The sequence below is a fragment of the Paramisgurnus dabryanus genome, chromosome 6 (assembly GCF_030506205.2).
Source record: "Paramisgurnus dabryanus chromosome 6, PD_genome_1.1, whole genome shotgun sequence".
NCBI classification, from domain to species: domain Eukaryota; kingdom Metazoa; phylum Chordata; class Actinopteri; order Cypriniformes; family Cobitidae; genus Paramisgurnus; species Paramisgurnus dabryanus.
This window is the reverse complement of record NC_133342.1, coordinates 27,067,706-27,074,960: the sequence shown is the minus strand read 5'-3', so window position 1 is coordinate 27,074,960 and position 7,255 is coordinate 27,067,706. Positions and strand designations below refer to the sequence as shown.

Below are 7,255 nucleotides of genomic sequence, written 5' to 3'. Positions count from 1 at the left end.
CTGTTTACACGGGGGGTTAATGCAGCTCAATTACATGCACATTTTTTTGTTATCACTATAGCCCTCTGCCCTCTACTTTAATAATCAATTGGATTACTGTAATGCATCAAAGGAAAGTTAATCCATAAGTCACGTATACAATTACCATTTATAGACAGAGTACAGAGGACTCAGTTCATTGAATACTCATCATAACAGGGTCTTTATTATATGAGCCGATTGAACAGTTGGGTGCACATTATTATTTAATAAAACTGTGTAGTTTTTGTTAGGGGTAAATTGATGATTGATCTGTTCAAATGTTGTAATCCTAATTGAAATCCTTCTTGTTTTTTGTCAGCACACAATACTGGTCTAGCCCTGTTTATAACATACATGAATCAGTATCACAGATAAAACACCATTATAATCTGTCCCATACATTCAGATTTATTAACGTGAAAAAAGAATAAGTGATTTGTTGGTAACAAATGACACCAAAATTAGTTTTTTCCAAATGGACACACTGTTGTTTTCACAGTAATCCTGTGGGATAAAATGTCATTGGCCCTTTGCTAATGTAATAAGAGCACAGATTTAATTTAGCTTTTTCATTTTAATATATATTTCAATGTGATTCTGAAGCCGTATTGCGTTTTGACCCATATCATTTGTTTGAAAAGCAATTACACGAAGTGACACAAAGGTTGACGTTTGACATCAGATATGCACAAAGTGCTTTATGTCCAGTTTGTGTGAGGAATCTGGATACAGCAGCAAGCTGTTGGGCAGCTTCATCACAATGGCTTTCTGGCCCATTCCTTCTTCCCCTTTGGCCCTGATAAGTGGTTCGTCCCTCATGGGACTTACTGTCCCAACTCTCTCCAATCGCCTATGGCACTTAGTCTCCGCGCTCACACCAAATGGCTATCAGATTTTAGATGATCCATTTAAAAAAGTCAACAGCTGGCTACACAACCTGGATAACACAGGCGCACACTCTTTGTATCTCTCACTCCATCCTGCTTTTCCCCTCTCAACACGTTCAGTAACACAATTAGATGATGGCAAATGGCAGAGATCACCCTGATGTTCCATTATATATAGCATCTGTAATCTTCCATTTCAAGGCTGTGTATTTTTATACCGCAAATGGAGAAATAAAAGATTATATGGCTTATAGGTAGCGATTCAACATCTGACCTTGAAACAGCCCGTGTGCTGAATAAAATTACCTAAGACCCCACAAGAGGTCTGAGAATGATTATTCAACAGTGTTTGTTATACATTGTTGAATTATAGGAACAGCTAGGGGTTAATGATATCTACAAACAGTCTACATGGGTCTAACTCAGTTTTGCATATATTTAGAATAAGTGGGCGGGTGGTTATAGAGTGCCTATGGTGGTAGTGACAGAAATTTACATTTACAAAAACATAACAGTTTTATTGTATTTCTGTAGTAGAGCATTTCACTAGGAATGCAAAGGTCTGGTGTTTGATTCCAGGGAACACACATACTGATAAAAAATGTATAGATTGAATGCAATGAAATGCGTATGTGTAAATAACTAGACAGGTTGCATGTTTATCGTATGGAATCTCTTTTAAGTTTACTTGTGGCATAAAAAAATGAAAGTGTCTTTTGAAACTAAAAATCGGACATCAAGAAGAATTCTCTATGCCTGGAAAACAACTTAAAAAAATTGAATTATTTGCATTCACCCTGCTTAAAGGTGGAGACAGATTTGGAAAATGCAACTTAAGCCTGATAGTTTAAAGGCATATGATTCCACCCTCCCTTCAAATTGCCATCCAAAGCCACTCCTCCTCTCACGCGCATGAACGCACAGCAGACCAGAAGTGAGACGGCCAGAGACAATGTTATTGGATTACATCTACAGGCTTGTGTAGCCAGATTGAAGGTCTGGAAATGATAGCCTCTTTGAATGGCCAAGGACCACCCAAGAGGCCAAATGACTGACATGCAAAGCAACCAATCATGTTTTTGTTTTGTGCCATATCATTATTAGGGTCATGGAAATGTCTCCACAACAACAGACTTTAAAGTTAAAGTTTTGATCCTGACTGGCCAAGTCACGACATTTGGAGGTTTGTTATTTTCAGATAACAACCGTGCAAAACGAATAACACACGGTAACTGGTATGCTGCAAATCATTTTGACCAATATAGTTTAATATGACACAAAAATTGAATATAAATATGTCTTTTTACATATATGACATTATATTTACAAATGAAAACCAAATGGTGTGTTCGTGACATTTGAACGTCTTGTCTCTTAAACTGAAAGTAAATGGGTTTTTCTCACAGAAGGTCTGCACTGTAACAAATTTCTGTAGTTTTCACAGCATTATTACTGTAAAATGAGCAAATGCTTACTGTAGAACTTGTATACAGCAAGTTGCTGTAGATCTGCAAAGCATCATGGTCTTTTTTCAACGGCGGGTAAATTCTACAGTAAAAATATTTTTTCTGTGAATCACAATACAGCAATTTCTAGAGGATTTTTTTCTTCAGCCAAGGAAAGCTACGAGATTCCACACTTTCATCTGAATTTTTACTTCAGAAAGGTAAATTTGCTAATTTAATTCCAAAGTTTACTCTTGTAAAGTCACCTGTTTGTTCAACTTTAAGAGTGCACTGAGAGAGAGGAGTAATGAGCGGCACACTTCCTAGTAAACCCGTCTCGTGTGTGCATTTTGCAATTTATTACCACACATATATATTTCTGCATGATTTCGATATATTTTCTAGTCTGGCAACATTTTATAACGTCATAGTTAAGAGAAGGATAATAATTTAATAATAAAAGTAATTGGCCGTGTCTCAATGCGAAGGCTGCAGCCTCCGGAGGTCGCATTTCTCGGCTGCATACGTCATCAAAACTGTCTTGTTTCAGAATATTAACAATTATAAAGTTGACTGTTATTCTAAGTTAATAGTAAATTGTTTAATATGCTTATGACTTGCGAATCTAATGGTCAGTTAACTTAAATAACCCAGGGTTGATGACGTATGGATGGACCCTGCATATGCGAGTGCGACGACCTCCGCAGGCTGAAACCAGTCTCTCGAGCTGAAAGAAAACGCAGCTGAGGAGATATGAGGACTTATCCGGCAACATTACATTTATAACGTCTTTAATTTAATTATAGCGTTAGCATTGTGAACCAAAATTAATTTTAAAGTGTGTATTTTTTTATTTATTGGCGCGATATTCGTTTAAATCTCTCGTTTTTTTCTCTTGCTCGCTTACGTTGCTGCCTGAGGAAACGGACATAAAGTTAAGCGGGCCGATTCGAAAGAAAACATAGTAACACACATTTTTCATAATTTCAAGATTTTTCTGAACTTCATTGGAGGTCAAACTGCAGAAACTATAACGTTAGATTGTTAATAGCCTAATTTGAAGTGTTATACCCGACTTTTGGGAGCATATTGTATAAATATTTGTCTTATCTGGCGACATTTATAACGTCTTTTATTTGATTAAAGAGTACCTAACGTTAGCATTGCTGAATTCAAAATAGTTTGAAATTGTGTATATATATTATAGTATTATAATATTCTCGCACTGTATTAAGATATTTCGAGATCTTACTCGTTCTTTTATTCACCCCCCTTTTTTTCCCTTTCAGACTGCAGACAAGAGCCATCGACCATCGTTCCAGGTACATAAGTTACATGAACTGGCATGCATGATGATTTTCAAATGCAAGCAATGTTGTTTATTCTATGATTTATATATATATATATATTAATATATCAAACATGTTAAAGTGCACAGAAACCATGCAACAGGAAGAAGCTGTTTTTCTCTTGGTTGATGCAAGTTATTTTTGTACAGTATTGACACACTTTTTCTCTTATGAATATTGTACTTGTGATTTCTAATAGTTTTTATTTGTTTGTTTATTTTGTGTTACAGGAAACTTCCACCTAAACAGATGCTGAGGCCCAGATTTCCCTGCCAAGCACTCCAAGGCTCATCATGCTCGGTAAGATCCCAGCACTCGACATACACAATAGATGCCAATTTTAAGGGTTACTTCATCTATAAAGCATATTTGTATCGAGTCACTGTGTGGTGTGAACAAAGTTTTATGTCATCTTGCACATACATTCCAAAAATCTCTAGTGGTTATTGATCTAATAGGAAAAAAAGAGGTAGTTATGTAGGGCTAGTGTTTTCAATAAATTTTGCTTATGTAAAATAGTAAACCATATCAGATTGAATACTGTGCAATGTCAACTTTTATTTAATATTTTTTAGGAGAGTCCATTCTGGGGGCACAAAATGGATGCTTTCCATCGAGGGCAGAATTGAGTGACCGCTGTGATTTCACTTCTGCTCTAGCCATGTATGATGCAGCCACTACAGTGGAATTTATCCAGAGGTAAGCACTTATTTGTTTTTTATATAGTTTTGACTAGGAATGGGAACAAATATTTGAGTACTCATTCTTTAACCAACTACCCGATTAGTAAAATACTTCTTAAAGTGTTTATTTTTGTTTATATCAACTGTTGTGCTATTGTTAAACATCAAACGTTTAATTTAACTCACCATGCAAACGGTAGAAAAGCAGCACAGCTAGTCTAATGCAGTGGCGGCGGGTGACTTCTTTTTTCGAGGGCGCATGATGCGAAGTTTGTCACAACATGTATGTAGCCCGTCATGTGTGTGGTTCGTCATTTCAAAATATGTGTTTGGTGCGTCGAGTGAAACAATACTTTTCCATTCACAAATCAACAAATATTTACCATAAATTTCACTGTTGTATTACTAACTGTAAACATGGTATTGTGGCAGAAATTTGGGATATTCATGTATAATTCTATAATAGTATTAAAGGCGGAGTGCACAATGTTTGAAAGCCAATGTTTATATTTGAAATCACCTAAACAAACACGCCCCTACCCCAATAGAATCTGGACCTTCTTTTAAAAGACCCGCCTCACACATATGCAACCCAGCAAGGATGTCGGTTAGTAGACATGCTCCTTACTGCTGATTGGCTTTAAGTGTGTTTTGGTAGTCGGCCCGTCTCCTTTTCCAAAGTTTTTCAAGCATTGTGCACTCCGCCTTTAATGTAGACAGTTATTAAATAATAAATATTAGATTTTACTCCACAAACCACCAACAGAGCATATAAAAAATAAAAATTGTTTATTTAAAGGTGCAGTGTGTAAATTTTAGCGGCATCTTGTGGTGAAGTTGTGAATTGCAACCAACTGCTCAGTCCACTGCTCACCTCTTGCTTTTGAAACACATAAAGAAGCTACTGTAGCTGCCACCGGACAAACATGTCATAGTTGGAGACAACTTAGTAAAAAAGTTTGTCCTTTAAGGGCTTCTGTAGAAACATGGCTGCACAAAATGGCGGCTTCCATGTAAGGGGACCCTCTGTGTATGTAGTTAAACGTCTCATTCTAAGGCAATAAACACATAACGGTTCATTATGAAAGGTCTTTATACACCCCTGATAATTAAGTTTTGTATATTATTTTGCATTTCTGTCAAGAGATCCTTCTTGAAATTACACACCGCACCTTTAAAACACTGTGAAGTAAACTTTTATGTATATGTCATCAACCCATCAGTCTTGCTTATAAATTTTTACATTAATAGTCAATTTCTTTCACTACAGGGTAGAGTCCAGCCCAGGAAGTCAACTAGTTCGGGTCCAGTTTTAAAAGAATAATAGTTCTGAAAAAAAAACGTCTTGGAGAAAAACAATATTCAGGTTTGAAATCCTGCTGTAAATGTAAATCATTTAATTTTTATGCATTTGTAATTTACCAGAAACATTTTAATAAATATTGATTGTTTTGTGTGTTCAGAAAAGTGTTTTTGTATGAAGTGTTGAAATTAAATGAAATATTCACAGAAAAATTTTAACATATTAAAAAAAATGTATGTGTTCAGAAAAGTTTTGAGATGTTCACAGAAAAAATGTAACATGTTGAAAAAAATGTATGCTATGCTATTTTTAATTTATGAATTTTTGTAATTTAAAGTGAGAAAATAAATGGCATTTTTGTGACAAACAGTGTCTTCATTTAACAGTACACAAAATAAATGCATTAATCCCTATTACAGTAGTAGTTATGAAATACAGTACTGTGATTATTACTGTAAAAGAGTTCACAGTAATTTTAATTTTACTGCAGTTACATTTACAGTAAGAATACTGTGAAATGAAATACAGCAACTTACTAGCTAATTGCTGCCAGCAAGTTACTGTATTTTTCACAGTATTCTTTTTACAGTGTGCGTTTGTTAAAAATGAGCTATAAAATATTTAAACTTAATATTTAATGTTCCTGAAGATAAAAAATTACTTGAGAGGTAAATAGCCATGTAATAAGCAGGATAATGTTAAGGCCCATACGGCAAAAAAATACATTTCTGTGGGCAAAAATATATTTTAAATATATGCTAAATACATTTCGTAGAATGTTATGCTTAATTGAATATATTTTTTTAAATTTGGAAATATATTTATTTTTAACCTTCATAAATCAACATATATTTCAAAATCTATTTCAAAGGCAAGCAAATAGTAACAACCCATATGCCATAATTGTTTTTTTTTTTTTGTAGTGCTGGGCAAAGATTAATCGTGAATAATCGCATACAAAATAAAAGTGTGTGCTGTGTGTAATACTTGTATGTATTTAAGAAGCATTTACATGTGTATATATATTTATTTTTATTTTTATATATTCTATATTATATAGACGGTTTCAGCAGTAACAACATAAACAAGCCCCTATCGCGGTCCGCACGTAACTTCCGGTAAACTCCGCTAATAATAAATCAGAGGTACGTATTTCCCATGAGACCAGGTTGCAACCACAACAACAACAACAACAAAGTACTTTAAACGTAATTTATTTATATAACAAGCAAAAAACAACAGGCATTCGACGAGGCATTTGTTCAAGAGATCAGTTTAGCAACTTCACAGACCATTAAAAAAAACGAAACCGGAAGTAAAGTTCGGATCCAGACGTGTGTCATGTGCGTCCGATGAAACCGTCTACATAAATAAATAAAAATCTGAAATGAATATATTAACACATACAAAATCATGTTTATTTTGTATGTGATTAATCACGATTAATCTTTGCCCAGCACAAATTTTTTGCCTAAATTTATTTTAAATATATGTTAAATACAAGTTAATTTTATAAAGTATACTTTTGAAGTTAAAAATATATTTAATTTGAACCTTTTTAAAACTT

At 34.4% G+C, this 7,255-nt stretch overlaps 1 long non-coding RNA gene across 1 annotated transcript; it reads left to right on the top strand.

Moving 5' to 3' along the window:
- The first annotated feature begins 2,325 nt into the window (after nt 1-2,325).
- Nucleotides 2,326-6,046, top strand: LOC135764484 (uncharacterized). Its single transcript, XR_012336931.1, has 5 exons — nt 2,326-2,574; nt 3,643-3,675; nt 3,933-4,002; nt 4,278-4,401; nt 5,656-6,046. It is a non-coding gene; the product is annotated as an uncharacterized lncRNA (long non-coding RNA).
- The last annotated feature ends 1,209 nt before the right edge of the window (nt 6,047-7,255 follow it).